The following is a 19,557-nucleotide window of genomic DNA, read 5'->3' as shown; positions in this document are numbered from 1 at the left end:
TTAGGCCAGTGTAAGAGTTAAGACCTTAGCCATTAGGCCAGAGTACGAGACTAAGACCTTTGCTATTAGGCCAGAGTAAAAGTTAAGACCTTAGCTAATAGGCCAGAGTAAGAGTTAAGACCTTAACCAGTAGGCCAGAGTAAGAGTTAAGACCTTAAGCATTAGGCCAGAGTACGAGTCTAAGACCTTAGGAATTAGGCCAGAGTAAGAATTAAGACCTTAACCAATAGGCCAGAGTAAGAGTTAAGACCTTAACCATTAGGCCAGAGTACGGGTCTAAGAGCTTAGCTATTAGGCCAGAGTAAGAGTTAAGACCTTAACCAGTAGGCCAGAGTAAGAGTTAAGACCTTAACCATTAGGCCAGAGTACGAGTCTAAGACCTTAGTTATTAGGCCAGAGTAAGAGTTAAGACCTTAGCTATTAGGCCAGAGTACGAGTCTAAGACCTTAGCTATTAGGCCAGAGTCAGAGTTAAGACCTTAACCAATAGGCCAGAGTAAGAGTTAAGACCTTAACCAGTAGGCAAGAGTAAGAGTTAAGACCTTGACCAGTAGGCCAGAGTACGAGTCTAAGACCTTAGCTATTCGGCCAGTGTACGAGTCTAAGACCTTAGCTATTAGGCCAGAGTAAGAGTTAATACCTTAACCAGTAGGCTAGAGTACGAGTCTAAGACCTTAGCTATTAGGCCAGAGTAGGAGTCTAAGACCTTATCTATTAGGCCAGAGTAAGAGTTAAGACCTTAACCAGTAGGCTAGAGTACGAATCTAAGACCTTAGCTATTAGGCCAGAGTACGAGTCTAAGACCTTAACCATTAGGCCAGAGTACGAGTCTAAGACCTTAGCTATTAGGCCAGAGTAAGAGTTAAGACCTTAACCATTAGGCCAGAGTACGAGTCTAAGACCTTAGCTATTCGGCCAGAGTAAGAGTTAAGACCTTAGCTATTAGCCCAGAGTAAGTGTTAAGACCTTAGCTATTAGGCCAGAGTAAGAGTTAAGACCTTAACCAGTAGGCCAGAGTAAGAGTTAAGACCTTAACCAGTAGGCCAGAGTAAGAGTTAAGACCTTGACCAGTAGGCCAGAGTACGAGTCTAAGACCTTAGGTATTCGGCCAGAGTAAGAGTTAAGACCTTATCTATTAGCCCAGAGTAAGTGTTAAGACCTTAGCTATTAGGCCAGAGTAAGAGTTAAGACCTTAACCAGTAGGCCAGAGTAAGAGTTAAGACCTTAACCAGTAGGCCAGAGTAAGAGTTAAGACCTTAACCACTAGGCTAGAGTACGAGTCTAAGACCTTAGCTATTAGGCCAGAGTAAGAGTTAAGACCTTAATCAGTAGGCCAGAGTAAGAGTTAAGCCCTTAACCATTAGGCCAGAGTACGAGTCTAAGGCCTTAGCTATTAGGCCAGAGTAAGAGTTAAGACCTTAGCTATTAGGCCAGAGTAAGAGTTAGGACCTTAACCATTAGGCTAGAGTATGAGTCTAAGACCGTAGCTATTAGGCCAGAGTAAGAGTTAAGACCTTAACCAGTAGGCCAGAGTCAGAGTTAAGACCTTAACCATTAGGCCAGAGTACGAGTCTAAGACCTTAGCTATTAGGCCAGAGTAAGAGTTAAGACCTTAGCTATTAGGCCAGTGTAAGAGTTAAGACCTTAGCCATTAGGCCAGAGTACGAGACTAAGACCTTTGCTATTAGGCCAGAGTAAAAGTTAAGACCTTAGCTATTAGGCCAGAGTAAGAGTTAAGACCTTAACCAGTAGGCCAGAGTAAGAGTTAAGACCTTAAGCATTAGGCCAGAGTACGAGTCTAAGACCTTAGCTATTAGGCCAGAGTAAGAGTTAAGACCTTAGCTATTAGGCCAGAGTAAGAGTTAAGACCTTAGGTATTAGGCCAGAGTAAGAATTAAGACCTTAACCAATAGGCCAGAGTAAGAGTTAAGACCTTAACCATTAGGCCAGAGTACGGGTCTAAGAGCTTAGCTATTAGGCCAGAGTAAGAGTTAAGACCTTAACCAGTAGGCCAGAGTAAGAGTTAAGACCTTAACCATTAGGCCAGATTACGAGTCTAAGACCTTAGTTATTAGGCCAGAGTAAGAGTTAAGACCTTAGCTATTAGGCCAGAGTACGAGTCTAAGACCTTAGATATTAGGCCAGAGTAAGAGTTAAGACCTTAACCAATAGGCCAGAGTAAGAGTTAAGACCTTAACCAGTAGGCCAGAGTAAGAGTTAAGACCTTGACCAGTAGGCCAGAGTACGAGTCTAAGACCTTAGCTATTCGGCCAGTGTACGAGTCTAAGACCTTAGCTATTAGGCCAGAGTAAGAGTTAATACCTTAACCAGTAGGCTAGAGTACGAGTCTAAGACCTTAGCTATTAGGCCAGAGTAGGAGTCTAAGACCTTATCTATTAGGCCAGAGTAAGAGTTAAGACCTTAACCAGTAGGCTATAGTACAAATCTAAGACCTTAGCTATTAGGCCAGAGTACGAGTCTAAGACCTTAACCATTAGGCCAGAGTACGAGTCTAAGACCTTAGCTATTAGGCCAGAGTAAGAGTTAAGACCTTAACCATTAGGCCAGAGTACGAGTCTAAGACCTTAGCTATTCGGCCAGAGTAAGAGTTAAGACCTTAGCTATTAGCCCAGTGTAAGAGTTAAGACCTTAACCAGTAGGCCAGAGTAAGAGTTAAGACCTTAACCAGTAGGCCAGAGTAAGAGTTAAGACCTTAACCATTAGGCCAGAGTACGAGTCTAAGACCTTAGCTATTAGGCCAGAGTAAGAGTTAAGACCTTAACCAGTAGGCCAGAGTAAGAGTTAAGACCTTAACCATTAGGCCAGAGAACGAGTCTAAGACCTTAGCTATTAGGCCAGAGTAAGAGTTAAGACCTTAGCTATTAGGCCAGGGTAAGAGTTAGGACCTTAACCATTAGGCCAGAGTATGAGTCTAACACCTTAGCTATTAGGCCAGAGTAAGAGTTAAGACCTTAACCAGTAGGCCAGAGTAATAGTTAAGACCTTAGCTATTAGGCCAGAGTAAGAGTTAAGACCTTAACCAGTAGGCTAGAGTAAAAGTTAAGACCTTGACCAGTAGGCCAGAGTACGAGTCTAAAACCTTAGCTATTAGGCCAGAGTACGAGTCTAAGACCTTAGCTATTAGGCCAGAGTAAGAGTTAAGACCTTAGCTATTAGGCCAGTGTAAGAGTTAAGACCTTAACCATTAGGCCAGAGTACGAGTCTAAGACCTTAGCTATTCGGCCAGAGTAAGAGTTAAGACCTTAGCTATTAGGCCAGAGTAAGAGTTAAGACCTTAGCTATTAGGCAAGAGTAAGAGTTAAGACCTTAACCAGTAGGCCAGAGTAAGAGTTAAGACCTTAACAAGTAGGCTAGAGTAAGAGTTACGACCTTAACCTGTAGGCCATAGTACGGGTCTAAGACCTTAGCTATTAGGCCAGAGTAAGAGTTAAGACCTTAGCTATTAGGCCAGAGTAAGAGTTAAGACCTTAACCAGTAGGCCAGAGTACGAGTCTAAGACCTTAGCTATTAGGCCAGAGTAAGAGTTAAGACCTTAACCCGTAGGCCATAGTACGAGTCCAAGACCTTAGCTATTAGGCCAGAGTAAGAGTTAAGACCTTAACCAGTAGGCCAGAGTAAGAGTTAAGACCTTAAGCATTAGGCCAGAGTACGAGTCTAAGACCTTAGCTATTAGGCCAGAGTAAGAGTTAAGACCTTAGCTATTAGGCCAGAGTAAGAGTTAAGACCTTAGGTATTAGGCCAGAGTAAGAATTAAGACCTTAACCAATAGGCCAGAGTAAGAGTTAAGACCTTAACCATTAGGCCAGAGTACGGGTCTAAGAGCTTAGCTATTAGGCCAGAGTAAGAGTTAAGACCTTAACCAGTAGGCCAGAGTAAGAGTTAAGACCTTAACCATTAGGCCAGATTACGAGTCTAAGACCTTAGTTATTAGGCCAGAGTAAGAGTTAAGACCTTAGCTATTAGGCCAGAGTACGAGTCTAAGACCTTAGCTATTAGGCCAGAGTAAGAGTTAAGACCTTAACCAATAGGCCAGAGTAAGAGTTAAGACCTTAACCAGTAGGCCAGAGTAAGAGTTAAGACCTTGACCAGTAGGCCAGAGTACGAGTCTAAGACCTTAGCTATTCGGCCAGTGTACGAGTCTAAGACCTTAGCTATTAGGCCAGAGTAAGAGTTAATACCTTAACCAGTAGGCTAGAGTACGAGTCTAAGACCTTAGCTATTAGGCCAGAGTAGGAGTCTAAGACCTTATCTATTAGGCCAGAGTAAGAGTTAAGACCTTAACCAGTAGGCTAGAGTACAAATCTAAGACCTTAGCTATTAGGCCAGAGTACGAGTCTAAGACCTTAACCATTAGGCCAGAGTACGAGTCTAAGACCTTAGCTATTAGGCCAGAGTAAGAGTTAAGACCTTAACCATTAGGCCAGAGTACGAGTCTAAGACCTTAGCTATTCGGCCAGAGTAAGAGTTAAGACCTTAGCTATTAGCCCAGTGTAAGAGTTAAGACCTTAACCAGTAGGCCAGAGTAAGAGTTAAGACCTTAACCAGTAGGCCAGAGTAAGAGTTAAGACCTTAACCATTAGGCCAGAGTACGAGTCTAAGACCTTAGCTATTAGGCCAGAGTAAGAGTTAAGACCTTAACCAGTAGGCCAGAGTAAGAGTTAAGACCTTAACCATTAGGCCAGAGAACGAGTCTAAGACCTTAGCTATTAGGCCAGAGTAAGAGTTAAGACCTTAGCTATTAGGCCAGGGTAAGAGTTAGGACCTTAACCATTAGGCCAGAGTATGAGTCTAACACCTTAGCTATTAGGCCAGAGTAAGAGTTAAGACCTTAACCAGTAGGCCAGAGTAATAGTTAAGACCTTAGCTATTAGGCCAGAGTAAGAGTTAAGACCTTAACCAGTAGGCTAGAGTAAAAGTTAAGACCTTGACCAGTAGGCCAGAGTACGAGTTTAAGACCTTAGCTATTAGGCCAGAGTACGAGTCTAAGACCTTAGCTATTAGGCCAGAGTAAGAGTTAAGACCTGAGCTATTAGGCCAGTGTAAGAGTTAAGACCTTAACCATTAGGCCAGAGTACGAGTCTAAGACCTTAGCTATTCGGCCAGAGTAAGAGTTAAGACCTTAGCTATTAGGCCAGAGTAAGAGTTAAGACCTTAGCTATTAGGCAAGAGTAAGAGTTAAGACCTTAACCAGTAGGCCAGAGTAAGAGTTAAGACCTTAACAAGTAGGCTAGAGTAAGAGTTACGACCTTAACCTGTAGGCCATAGTACGGGTCTAAGACCTTAGCTATTAGGCCAGAGTAAGAGTTAAGACCTTAGCTATTAGGCCAGAGTAAGAGTTAAGACCTTAACCAGTAGGCCAGAGTACGAGTCTAAGACCTTAGCTATTAGGCCAGAGTAAGAGTTAAGACCTTAACCCGTAGGCCATAGTACGAGTCCAAGACCTTAGCTATTAGGCCAGAGTAAGTGTTAAGACCTTAGCTATTAAGCCAGAGTAAGAGTTAAGAACCTAAACATTAGGCCAGAGTACGAGTTTAAGACCTTAGCTATTAGGCCAGAGTAAGAGTTAAGACCTTAGCTATTAGGCCAGAGTAAGAGTTAAGACCTTAACCAGTAGGCCAGAGTAATAGTTAAGACCTTAGCTATTAGGCCAGAGTAAGAGTTAAGACCTTAACCAGTAGGCCAGAGTAAAAGTTAAGACCTTGACCAGTAGGCCAGAGTACGAGTCTAAGACCTTAGCTATTAGGCCAGAGTACGAGTCTAAGACCTTAGCTATTAGGCCAGAGTAAGAGTTAAGACCTTAGCTATTAGGCCAGTGTAAGAGTTAAGACCTTAACCATTAGGCTAGAGTACGAGTCTAAGACCTTAGCTATTCGGCCAGAGAAAGAGTTAAGACCTTAGCTATTAGGCCAGAGTAAGAGTTAAGACCTTATCTATTAGGCCAGAGTAAGAGTTAAGACCTTAACCAGTAGGCCAGAGTAAGAGTTAAGACCTTAACAAGTAGGCCAGAGTAAGAGTTACAACCTTAACCTGTAGGCCATAGTACGGGTCTAAGACCTTAGCTATTAGGCCAGAGTAAGAGTTAAGACCTTAGCTATTAGGCCAGAGTAAGAGTTAAGACCTTAACCAGTAGGCCAGAGTACGAGTCTAAGACCTTAGCTATTAGGCCAGAGTAAGAGTTAAGACCTTAACCCGTAGGCCATAGTACGAGTCCAAGACCTTAGCTATTAGGCCAGAGTAAGTGTTAAGACCTTAGCTATTAGGCCAGAGTAAGAGTTAAGAACTTAAACATTAGGCCAGAGTACGAGTTTAAGACCTTAGCTATTAGGCCAGAGTAAGAGTTAAGACCTTAACCAGTAGGCCAGAGTAAGTGTTAAGACCTTAACCATTAGGCCATAGTAGGAGTCTAAGACCTTATCTATTAGGCCAGAGTAAGAGTTAAGACCTTAACCAGTAGGCTAGAGTACAAATCTAAGACCTTAGCTATTAGGCCAGAGTACGAGTCTAAGACCTTAACCATTAGGCCAGAGTACGAGTCTAAGACCTTAGCTATTAGGCCAGAGTAAGAGTTAAGACCTTAACCATTAGGCCAGAGTACGAGTCTAAGACCTTAGCTATTCGGCCAGAGTAAGAGTTAAGACCTTAGCTATTAGCCCAGTGTAAGAGTTAAGACCTTAACCAGTAGGCCAGAGTAAGAGTTAAGACCTTAACCAGTAGGCCAGAGTAAGAGTTAAGACCTTAACCATTAGGCCAGAGTACGAGTCTAAGACCTTAGCTATTAGGCCAGAGTAAGAGTTAAGACCTTAACCAGTAGGCCAGAGTAAGAGTTAAGACCTTAACCATTAGGCCAGAGAACGAGTCTAAGACCTTAGCTATTAGGCCAGAGTAAGAGTTAAGACCTTAGCTATTAGGCCAGGGTAAGAGTTAGGACCTTAACCATTAGGCCAGAGTATGAGTCTAACACCTTAGCTATTAGGCCAGAGTAAGAGTTAAGACCTTAACCAGTAGGCCAGAGTAATAGTTAAGACCTTAGCTATTAGGCCAGAGTAAGAGTTAAGACCTTAACCAGTAGGCTAGAGTAAAAGTTAAGACCTTGACCAGTAGGCCAGAGTACGAGTTTAAGACCTTAGCTATTAGGCCAGAGTACGAGTCTAAGACCTTAGCTATTAGGCCAGAGTAAGAGTTAAGACCTTAGCTATTAGGCCAGTGTAAGAGTTAAGACCTTAACCATTAGGCCAGAGTACGAGTCTAAGACCTTAGCTATTCGGCCAGAGTAAGAGTTAAGACCTTAGCTATTAGGCCAGAGTAAGAGTTAAGACCTTAGCTATTAGGCAAGAGTAAGAGTTAAGACCTTAACCAGTAGGCCAGAGTAAGAGTTAAGACCTTAACAAGTAGGCTAGAGTAAGAGTTACGACCTTAACCTGTAGGCCATAGTACGGGTCTAAGACCTTAGCTATTAGGCCAGAGTAAGAGTTAAGACCTTAGCTATTAGGCCAGAGTAAGAGTTAAGACCTTAACCAGTAGGCCAGAGTACGAGTCTAAGACCTTAGCTATTAGGCCAGAGTAAGAGTTAAGACCTTAACCCGTAGGCCATAGTACGAGTCCAAGACCTTAGCTATTAGGCCAGAGTAAGTGTTAAGACCTTAGCTATTAAGCCAGAGTAAGAGTTAAGAACCTAAACATTAGGCCAGAGTACGAGTTTAAGACCTTAGCTATTAGGCCAGAGTAAGAGTTAAGACCTTAGCTATTAGGCCAGAGTAAGAGTTAAGACCTTAACCAGTAGGCCAGAGTAATAGTTAAGACCTTAGCTATTAGGCCAGAGTAAGAGTTAAGACCTTAACCAGTAGGCCAGAGTAAAAGTTAAGACCTTGACCAGTAGGCCAGAGTACGAGTCTAAGACCTTAGCTATTAGGCCAGAGTACGAGTCTAAGACCTTAGCTATTAGGCCAGAGTAAGAGTTAAGACCTTAGCTATTAGGCCAGTGTAAGAGTTAAGACCTTAACCATTAGGCTAGAGTACGAGTCTAAGACCTTAGCTATTCGGCCAGAGAAAGAGTTAAGACCTTAGCTATTAGGCCAGAGTAAGAGTTAAGACCTTATCTATTAGGCCAGAGTAAGAGTTAAGACCTTAACCAGTAGGCCAGAGTAAGAGTTAAGACCTTAACAAGTAGGCCAGAGTAAGAGTTACAACCTTAACCTGTAGGCCATAGTACGGGTCTAAGACCTTAGCTATTAGGCCAGAGTAAGAGTTAAGACCTTAGCTATTAGGCCAGAGTAAGAGTTAAGACCTTAACCAGTAGGCCAGAGTACGAGTCTAAGACCTTAGCTATTAGGCCAGAGTAAGAGTTAAGACCTTAACCCGTAGGCCATAGTACGAGTCCAAGACCTTAGCTATTAGGCCAGAGTAAGTGTTAAGACCTTAGCTATTAGGCCAGAGTAAGAGTTAAGAACTTAAACATTAGGCCAGAGTACGAGTTTAAGACCTTAGCTATTAGGCCAGAGTAAGAGTTAAGACCTTAACCAGTAGGCCAGAGTAAGTGTTAAGACCTTAACCATTAGGCCATAGTAGGAGTCTAAGACCTTAGCTATTAGGCCAGAGTAAGAGTTAAGACCATAACCATTAGGCCAGAGTACGAGTCTAAAACCTTAGCTATTAGGCCAGAGTAAGAGTTAAGACCTTAGCTATTAGGCCAGAGTAAGAGTTAACACCTTAACCATTAGGAAAGAGAACGAGTCTAAGACCTTAGCTATTCGGCCAGAGTAAGAGTTATGACCTTAGCTCTTAGGCCAGAGTAAGAGTTAAGACCTTAGCTATTAGGCCAGAGTAAGAGTTAAGACCTTAACCATTAGGCCAGAGTATGAGTCTAAGACCTTAGCTATTAGGCCAGAGTAAGAGTTAAGACCTTAACCAGTAGGCCAGAGTAAGAGTTAAGACCTTAACCATTAGGCCAGAGAACGAGTCTAAGACCTTAGCTATTAGGCCAGAGTAAGAGTTAAGACCTTAGCTATTAGGCCAGAGTAAGAGTTAGGACCTTAACCATTAGGCCAGAGTACGAGTCTAACACCTTAGCTATTAGGCCAGAGTAAGAGTTAAGACCTTAACCAGTAGGCCAGAGTAATAGTTAAGACCTTAGCTATTAGGCCAGAGTAAGAGTAAAGACCTTAACCAGTAGGCTAGAGTAAAAGTTAGGACCTTGACCAGTAGGCCAGAGTACGAGTCTAAGACCTTAGCTATTAGGCCAGAGTACGACTCTAAGACCTTAGCTATTAGGCCAGAGTAAGAGTTAAGACCTTAGCTATTAGGCCAGTGTAAGAGTTAAGACCTTAACCATTAGGCCAGAGTACGAGTCTAAGACCTTAGCTATTCGGCCAGAGTAAGAGTTTAGACCTTAGCTATTAGGCCAGAGTAAGAGTTAAGACCTTAGCTATTAGGCCAGAGTAAGAGTTAAGACCTTAACCAGTAGGCCAGAGTAAGAGTTAAGACCTTAACAAGTAGGCTAGAGTAAGAGTTACGACCTTAACCTGTAGGCCATAGTACGGGTCTAAGACCTTAGCTATTAGGCCAGAGTAAGAGTTAAGATCTTAGCTATTAGGCCAGAGTAAGAGTTAAGACCTTAACCAGTAGGCCAGAGTACGAGTCTAAGACCTTAGCTATTAGGCCAGAGTAAGAGTTAAGACCTTAACGCGTAGGCCATAGTACGAGTCCAAGACCTTAGCTATTAGGCCAGAGTAAGTGTTAAGACCTTAGCTATTAGGCCAGAGTAAGAGTTAAGAACTTAAACATTAGGCCAGAGTACGAGTTTAAGACCTTAGCTATTAGGCCAGAGTAAGAGTTAAGACCTTAGCTATTAGGCCAGAGTAAGAGTTAAGACCTTAACCTGTAGGCCAGAATACGAGTCTAAGACCTTAGCTATTAGGCCAGAGTAAGATTTAAGACCTTACCCATTAAGCCAGAGTACGAGTCTAAGACCTTAGCTATTAGGCCAGAGTAAGAGTTAAGACTTTAGCTTTTAGGCCAGAGTAAGATTTAAGACCTTAACCATTAGGCCAGAGTACGGGTCTAAGACCTTAGCTATTAGTCCAGAGTAAGAGTTAAGACCTTAACCAGTAGGCCAGAGTAAGAGTTAAGACCTTAACCATTAGGCCAGAGTACGAGTCTAAGACCTTAGTTATTAGGCCAGAGTAAGAGTTAAGACCTTAGCTATTAGGCCAGAGTACGAGTCTAAGACCTTAGCTATTAGGCCAGAGTAAGAGATAAGACCTTAACCAGTAGGCCATAGTAAGAGTTAAGACCTTAACCAGTAGGCCAGAGTAAGAGTTAAGACCTTGACCAGTAGGCCAGAGTACGAGTCTAAGACCTTAGCTATTAGGCCAGAGTACAAGTCTAAGACCTTAACCATTAGGCCTGAGTACGAGTCTAAGACCTTAGCTATTAGGCCAGAGTAAGAGTTAAGACCTTAACCATTAGGCCAGAGTACGAGTCTAAGACCTTAGCTATTAGGCCAGAGTAAGAGTTAAGACCTTAGCTATTAGGCCAGAGTAAGAGTTAGGACCTTAACCATTAGGCCAGAGTACGAGTCTAACACCTTAGCTATTAGGCCAGAGTAAGAGTTAAGATCTTAAGCAGTAGGCCAGAGTAATAGTTAAGACCTTAGCTATTAGGCCAGAGTAAGTGTTAAGACCTTAGCTATTAGGCCAGAGTAAGAGTTAAGAACTTAACCAGTAGGCCAGAGTAAGAGTTAAGACCTTAACAAGTAGGCCAGAGTAAGAGTTACAACCTTAACCTGTAGGCCATAGTACGGGTCTAAGACCTTAGCTATTAGGCCAGAGTAAGAGTTAAGACCTTAGCTATTAGGCCAGAGTAAGAGTTAAGACCTTAACCAGTAGGCCAGAGTACGAGTCTAAGACCTTAGCTATTAGGCCAGAGTAAGAGTTAAGACCTTAACCCGTAGGCCATAGTACGAGTCCAAGACCTTAGCTATTAGGCCAGAGTAAGTGTTAAGACCTTAGCTATTAGGCCAGAGTAAGAGTTAAGAACTTAAACATTAGGCCAGAGTACGAGTTTAAGACCTTAGCTATTAGGCCAGAGTAAGAGTTAAGACCTTAACCAGTAGGCCAGAGTAAGTGTTAAGACCTTAACCATTAGGCCATAGTAGGAGTCTAAGACCTTAGCTATTAGGCCAGAGTAAGAGTTAAGACCATAACCATTAGGCCAGAGTACGAGTCTAAAACCTTAGCTATTAGGCCAGAGTAAGAGTTAAGACCTTAGCTATTAGGCCAGAGTAAGAGTTAACACCTTAACCATTAGGAAAGAGAACGAGTCTAAGACCTTAGCTATTCGGCCAGAGTAAGAGTTATGACCTTAGCTCTTAGGCCAGAGTAAGAGTTAAGACCTTAGCTATTAGGCCAGAGTAAGAGTTAAGACCTTAACCATTAGGCCAGAGTATGAGTCTAAGACCTTAGCTATTAGGCCAGAGTAAGAGTTAAGACCTTAACCAGTAGGCCAGAGTAAGAGTTAAGACCTTAACCATTAGGCCAGAGAACGAGTCTAAGACCTTAGCTATTAGGCCAGAGTAAGAGTTAAGACCTTAGCTATTAGGCCAGAGTAAGAGTTAGGACCTTAACCATTAGGCCAGAGTACGAGTCTAACACCTTAGCTATTAGGCCAGAGTAAGAGTTAAGACCTTAACCAGTAGGCCAGAGTAATAGTTAAGACCTTAGCTATTAGGCCAGAATAAGAGTAAAGACCTTAACCAGTAGGCTAGAGTAAAAGTTAGGACCTTGACCAGTAGGCCAGAGTACGAGTCTAAGACCTTAGCTATTAGGCCAGAGTACGACTCTAAGACCTTAGCTATTAGGCCAGAGTAAGAGTTAAGACCTTAGCTATTAGGCCAGTGTAAGAGTTAAGACCTTAACCATTAGGCCAGAGTACGAGTCTAAGACCTTAGCTATTCGGCCAGAGTAAGAGTTTAGACCTTAGCTATTAGGCCAGAGTAAGAGTTAAGACCTTAGCTATTAGGCCAGAGTAAGAGTTAAGACCTTAACCAGTAGGCCAGAGTAAGAGTTAAGACCTTAACAAGTAGGCTAGAGTAAGAGTTACGACCTTAACCTGTAGGCCATAGTACGGGTCTAAGACCTTAGCTATTAGGCCAGAGTAAGAGTTAAGACCTTAGCTATTAGGCCAGAGTAAGAGTTAAGACCTTAACCAGTAGGCCAGAGTACGAGTCTAAGACCTTAGCTATTAGGCCAGAGTAAGAGTTAAGACCTTAACCCGTAGGCCATAGTACGAGTCCAAGACCTTAGCTATTAGGCCAGAGTAAGTGTTAAGACCTTAGCTATTAGGCCAGAGTAAGAGTTAAGAACTTAAACATTAGGCCAGAGTACGAGTTTAAGACCTTAGCTATTAGGCCAGAGTAAGAGTTAAGACCTTAGCTATTAGGCCAGAGTAAGAGTTAAGACCTTAACCTGTAGGCCAGAATACGAGTCTAAGACCTTAGCTATTAGGCCAGAGTAAGATTTAAGACCTTACCCATTAAGCCAGAGTACGAGTCTAAGACCTTAGCTATTAGGCCAGAGTAAGAGTTAAGACTTTAGCTATTAGGCCAGAGTAAGATTTAAGACCTTAACCATTAGGCCAGAGTACGGGTCTAAGACCTTAGCTATTAGGCCAGAGTAAGAGTTAAGACCTTAACCAGTAGGCCAGAGTAAGAGTTAAGACCTTAACCATTAGGCCAGAGTACGAGTCTAAGACCTTAGTTATTAGGCCAGAGTAAGAGTTAAGACCTTAGCTATTAGGCCAGAGTACGAGTCTAAGACCTTAGCTATTAGGCCAGAGTAAGAGATAAGACCTTAACCAGTAGGCCATAGTAAGAGTTAAGACCTTAACCAGTAGGCCAGAGTAAGAGTTAAGACCTTGACCAGTAGGCCAGAGTACGAGTCTAAGACCTTAGCTATTAGGCCAGAGTACAAGTCTAAGACCTTAACCATTAGGCCTGAGTACGAGTCTAAGACCTTAGCTATTAGGCCAGAGTAAGAGTTAAGACCTTAACCATTAGGCCAGAGTACGAGTCTAAGACCTTAGCTATTAGGCCAGAGTAAGAGTTAAGACCTTAGCTATTAGGCCAGAGTAAGAGTTAGGACCTTAACCATTAGGCCAGAGTACGAGTCTTGACCTTAGCTATTCGGCCAGAGTAAGAGTTAAGACCTTAGCTATTAGGCCAGAGTAAGAGTTAAGACCTTAGCTATTAGGCCTGAGTAAGAGTTAAGACCTTAACAAGTAGGCCAGAGTAAGAGTTACGACCTTAACCTGTAGGCCATAGTACGGGTCTAAGACCTTAGCTATTAGGCCAGAGTAAGAGTTAAGACCTTAGCTATTAGGCCAGAGTAAGAGTTAAGACCTTAACCTGTAGGCCAGAATACGAGTCTAAGACCTTAGCTATTAGGCCAGAGTAAGATTTAAGACCTTACCCATTAAGCCAGAGTACGAGTCTAAGACCTTAGCTTTTAGGCCAGAGTAAGAGTTAAGACCTTAGCTATTAGGCCAGAGTAAGAGTTAAGACCTTAACCATTAGGCCAGAGTATGGGTCTAAGACCTTAGCTATTAGGCCAGAGTAAGAGTTAAGACCTTAACCAGTAGGCCAGAGTAAGAGTTAAGACCTTAACCATTAGGCCAGAGTACGAGTCTAAGACCTTAGCTATTAGGCCAGAGTAAGAGTTAAGACCTTAGCTATTAGGCCAGAGTAAGAGATAAGACCTTAACCAGTAGGCCATAGTAAGAGTTAAGACCTTAACCAGTAGGCCAGAGTAAGAGTTAAGACCTTGACCAGTAGGCCAGAGTACGAGTCTAAGACCTTAGCTATTAGGCCAGTGTACGAGTCTAAGACCTTAGCGATTAGGCCAGAGTAAGAGTTAAGACCTTAACCAGTAGGCTAGAGTACGAGTCTAAGACCTTAACTATTAGGCCAGAGTACGAGTCTAAGACCTTAGCTATTAGGCCAGAGTAAGAGTTAAGACCTTCACCAGTAGGCTAGAGTACGAGTCTAAGACCTTAGCTATTAGGCCAGAGTATGAGTCTAAGACCTTAAGCATTAGGCCAGAGTATGAGTCTAAGACCTTAGATATTAGGCCAGAGTAAGAGTTAAGACTTAACCATTAGGCCAGAGTACGAGTCTAAGACCTTAGCTATTCGGCCAGAGTAAGAGTTAAGACCTTAGCTATTAGCCCAGAGTAAGAGTTAAGACCTTAATCAGTAGGCCAGAGTAAGAGTTAAGCCCTTAACCATTAGGCCAGAGTACGAGTCTAAGGCCTTAGCTATTAGGCCAGAGTAAGAGTTAAGACCTTAGCTATTAGGCCAGAGTAAGAGTCAAGACCTTAACCATTAGGCCAGAGTATGAGTCTAAGACCTTAGCTATTAGGCCAGAGTAAGAGTTAAGACCTTAACCAGTAGGCCAGAGTAAGAGTTAAGACCTTAACCATTAGGCCAGAGTACGAGTCTAAGACCTTAGCTATTAGGCCAGAGTAAGAGTTAAGACCTTAGCTATTAGGCCAGTGTAAGAGTTAAGACCTTAACCAGTAGGCCAGAGTACGAATCTAAGACCTTAGCTATTAGGCCAGAGTAAGAGTTAAGACCTTAACCCGTAGGCCATAGTACGAGTCCAAGACCTTAGCTATTAGGCCAGAGTAAGTGTTAAGACCTTAGCTATTAGGCCAGAGTAAGAGTTAAGAACTTAAACATTAGGCCAGAGTACGAGTTTAAGACCTTAGCTATTAGGCCAGAGTAAGAGTTAAGACCTTAGCTATTAGGCCAGAGTAAGAGTTAAGACCTTAACCTGTAGGCCAGAATACGAGTCTAAGACCTTAGCTATTAGGCCAGAGTAAGATTTAAGACCTTACCCATTAAGCCAGAGTACGAGTCTAAGACCTTAGCTATTAGGCCAGAGTAAGAGTTAAGACTTTAGCTATTAGGCCAGAGTAAGATTTAAGACCTTAACCATTAGGCCAGAGTACGGGTCTAAGACCTTAGCTATTAGGCCAGAGTAAGAGTTAAGACCTTAACCAGTAGGCCAGAGTAAGAGTTAAGACCTTAACAAGTAGGCTAGAGTAAGAGTTACGACCTTAACCTGTAGGCCATAGTACGGGTCTAAGACCTTAGCTATTAGGCCAGAGTAAGAGTTAAGACCTTAGCTATTAGGCCAGAGTAAGAGTTAAGACCTTAACCAGTAGGCCAGAGTACGAGTCTAAGACCTTAGCTATTAGGCCAGAGTAAGAGTTAAGACCTTAACCCGTAGGCCATAGTACGAGTCCAAGACCTTAGCTATTAGGCCAGAGTAAGTGTTAAGACCTTAGCTATTAGGCCAGAGTAAGAGTTAAGAACTTAAACATTAGGCCAGAGTACGAGTTTAAGACCTTAGCTATTAGGCCAGAGTAAGAGTTAAGACCTTAGCTATTAGGCCAGAGTAAGAGTTAAGACCTTAACCTGTAGGCCAGAATACGAGTCTAAGACCTTAGCTATTAGGCCAGAGTAAGATTTAAGACCTTACCCATTAAGCCAGAGTACGAGTCTAAGACCTTAGCTATTAGGCCAGAGTAAGAGTTAAGACTTTAGCTATTAGGCCAGAGTAAGATTTAAGACCTTAACCATTAGGCCAGAGTACGGGTCTAAGACCTTAGCTATTAGGCCAGAGTAAGAGTTAAGACCTTAACCAGTAGGCCAGAGTAAGAGTTAAGACCTTAACCATTAGGCCAGAGTACGAGTCTAAGACCTTAGCTATTAGGCCAGAGTAAGAGATAAGACCTTAACCAGTAGGCCATAGTAAGAGTTAAGACCTTAACCAGTAGGCCAGAGTAAGAGTTAAGACCTTGACCAGTAGGCCAGAGTACGAGTCTAAGACCTTAGCTATTAGGCCAGAGTACAAGTCTAAGACCTTAACCATTAGGCCTGAGTACGAGTCTAAGACCTTAGCTATTAGGCCAGAGTAAGAGTTAAGACCTTAACCATTAGGCCAGAGTACGAGTCTAAGACCTTAGCTATTAGGCCAGAGTAAGAGTTAAGACCTTAGCTATTAGGCCAGAGTAAGAGTTAGGACCTTAACCATTAGGCCAGAGTACGAGTCTAACACCTTAGCTATTAGGCCAGAGTAAGAGTTAAGATCTTAACCAGTAGGCCAGAGTAATAGTTAAGACCTTAGCTATTAGGCCAGAGTAAAAGTTAAGACCTTGACCAGTAGGCCAGAGTACGAGTCTAAGACCTTAGCTATTAGGCCAGAGTACGAGTCTAAGACCTTAGCTATTAGGCCAGAGTAAGAGTTAAGACCTTAGCTATTAGGCCAGTGTAAGAGTTAATACCTTAACCATTAGGCCAGAGTACGAGTCTTGACCTTAGCTATTCGGCCAGAGTAAGAGTTAAGACCTTAGCTATTAGGCCAGAGTAAGAGTTAAGACCTTAGCTATTAGGCCTGAGTAAGAGTTAAGACCTTAACAAGTAGGCCAGAGTAAGAGTTACGACCTTAACCTGTAGGCCATAGTACGGGTCTAAGACCTTAGCTATTAGGCCAGAGTAAGAGTTAAGACCTTAGCTATTAGGCCAGAGTAAGAGTTAAGACCTTAACCTGTAGGCCAGAATACGAGTCTAAGACCTTAGCTATTAGGCCAGAGTAAGATTTAAGACCTTACCCATTAAGCCAGAGTACGAGTCTAAGACCTTAGCTTTTAGGCCAGAGTAAGAGTTAAGACCTTAGCTATTAGGCCAGAGTAAGAGTTAAGACCTTAACCATTAGGCCAGAGTATGGGTCTAAGACCTTAGCTATTAGGCCAGAGTAAGAGTTAAGACCTTAACCAGTAGGCCAGAGTAAGAGTTAAGACCTTAACCATTAGGCCAGAGTACGAGTCTAAGACCTTAGCTATTAGGCCAGAGTAAGAGTTAAGACCTTAGCTATTAGGCCAGAGTAAGAGATAAGACCTTAACCAGTAGGCCATAGTAAGAGTTAAGACCTTAACCAGTAGGCCAGAGTAAGAGTTAAGACCTTGACCAGTAGGCCAGAGTACGAGTCTAAGACCTTAGCTATTAGGCCAGTGTACGAGTCTAAGACCTTAGCGATTAGGCCAGAGTAAGAGTTAAGACCTTAACCAGTAGGCTAGAATACGAGTCTAAGACCTTAACTATTAGGCCAGAGTACGAGTCTAAGACCTTAGCTATTAGGCCAGAGTAAGAGTTAAGACCTTCACCAGTAGGCTAGAGTACGAGTCTAAGACCTTAGCTATTAGGCCAGAGTATGAGTCTAAGACCTTAAGCATTAGGCCAGAGTATGAGTCTAAGACCTTAGATATTAGGCCAGAGTAAGAGTTAAGACTTAACCATTAGGCCAGAGTACGAGTCTAAGACCTTAGCTATTCGGCCAGAGTAAGAGTTAAGACCTTAGCTATTAGCCCAGAGTAAGAGTTAAGACCTTAATCAGTAGGCCAGAGTAAGAGTTAAGCCCTTAACCATTAGGCCAGAGTACGAGTCTAAGGCCTTAGCTATTAGGCCAGAGTAAGAGTTAAGACCTTAGCTATTAGGCCAGAGTAAGAGTCAAGACCTTAACCATTAGGCCAGAGTATGAGTCTAAGACCTTAGCTATTAGGCCAGAGTAAGAGTTAAGACCTTAACCAGTAGGCCAGAGTAAGAGTTAAGACCTTAACCATTAGGCCAGAGTACGAGTCTAAGACCTTAGCTATTAGGCCAGAGTAAGAGTTAAGACCTTAGCTATTAGGCCAGTGTAAGAGTTAAGACCTTAACCAGTAGGCCAGAGTACGAATCTAAGACCTTAGCTATTAGGCCAGAGTAAGAGTTAAGACCTTAACCCGTAGGCCATAGTACGAGTCCAAGACCTTAGCTATTAGGCCAGAGTAAGTGTTAAGACCTTAGCTATTAGGCCAGAGTAAGAGTTAAGAACTTAAACATTAGGCCAGAGTACGAGTTTAAGACCTTAGCTATTAGGCCAGAGTAAGAGTTAAGACCTTAGCTATTAGGCCAGAGTAAGAGTTAAGACCTTAACCTGTAGGCCAGAATACGAGTCTAAGACCTTAGCTATTAGGCCAGAGTAAGATTTAAGACCTTACCCATTAAGCCAGAGTACGAGTCTAAGACCTTAGCTATTAGGCCAGAGTAAGAGTTAAGACTTTAGCTATTAGGCCAGAGTAAGATTTAAGACCTTAACCATTAGGCCAGAGTACGGGTCTAAGACCTTAGCTATTAGGCCAGAGTAAGAGTTAAGACCTTAACCAGTAGGCCAGAGTAAGAGTTAAGACCTTAACCATTAGGCCAGAGTACGAGTCTAAGACCTTAGTTATTAGGCCAGAGTAAGAGTTAAGACCTTAGCTATTAGGCCAGAGTACGAGTCTAAGACCTTAGCTATTAGGCCAGAGTAAGAGATAAGACCTTAACCAGTAGGCCATAGTAAGAGTTAAGACCTTAACCAGTAGGCCAGAGTAAGAGTTAAGACCTTGACCAGTAGGCCAGAGTACGAGTCTAAGACCTTAGCTATTAGGCCAGAGTACAAGTCTAAGACCTTAACCATTAGGCCTGAGTACGAGTCTAAGACCTTAGCTATTAGGCCAGAGTAAGAGTTAAGACCTTAACCATTAGGCCAGAGTACGAGTCTAAGACCTTAGCTATTAGGCCAGAGTAAGAGTTAAGACCTTAGCTATTAGGCCAGAGTAAGAGTTAGGACCTTAACCATTAGGCCAGAGTACGAGTCTAACACCTTAGCTATTAGGCCAGTGTAAGAGTTAAGACCTTAACCAGTAGGCCAGAGTAATAGTTAAGACCTTAGCTATTAGGCCAGAGTAAGAGTTAAGACCTTAGCTATTAGGCCAGAGTAAGAGTTAAGACCTTAACCATTAGGCCAGAGTATGGGTCTAAGACCTTAGCTATTAGGCCAGAGTAAGAGTTAAGACCTTAACCAGTAGGCCAGAGTAAGAGTTAAGACCTTAACCTGTAGGCCAGAATACGAGTCTAAGACCTTACCTATTAGGCCAGAGTAAGATTTAAGACCTTACCCATTAAGCCAGAGTACGAGTCTAAGACCTTAGCTTTTAGGCCAGAGTAAGAGTTAAGACCTTAGCTATTAGGCCAGAGTAAGAGTTAAGACCTTAACCATTAGGCCAGAGTATGGGTCTAAGACCTTAGCTATTAGGCCAGAGTAAGAGTTAAGACCTTAACCAGTAGGCCAGAGTAAGAGTTAAGACCTTAACCATTTGGCCAGAGTACGAGTCTAAGACCTTAGCTATTAGGCCAGAGTAAGAGTTAAGACCTTAGCTATTAGGCCAGAGTAAGAGATAAGACCTTAACCAGTAGGCCATAGTAAGAGTTAAGACCTTAACCAGTAGGCCAGAGTAAGAGTTAAGACCTTGACCAGTAGGCCAGAGTACGAGTCTAAGACCTTAGCTATTAGGCCAGTGTACGAGTCTAAGACCTTAGCGATTAGGCCAGAGTAAGAGTTAAGACCTTAACCAGTAGGCTAGAGTACGAGTCTAAGACCTTAACTATTAGGCCAGAGTACGAG

The sequence above is a fragment of the Triturus cristatus genome, chromosome 6 (assembly GCF_964204655.1).
Source record: "Triturus cristatus chromosome 6, aTriCri1.1, whole genome shotgun sequence".
NCBI lineage: Eukaryota > Metazoa > Chordata > Amphibia > Caudata > Salamandridae > Triturus > Triturus cristatus.
Note: the sequence above shows the minus strand (reverse complement) of the source record.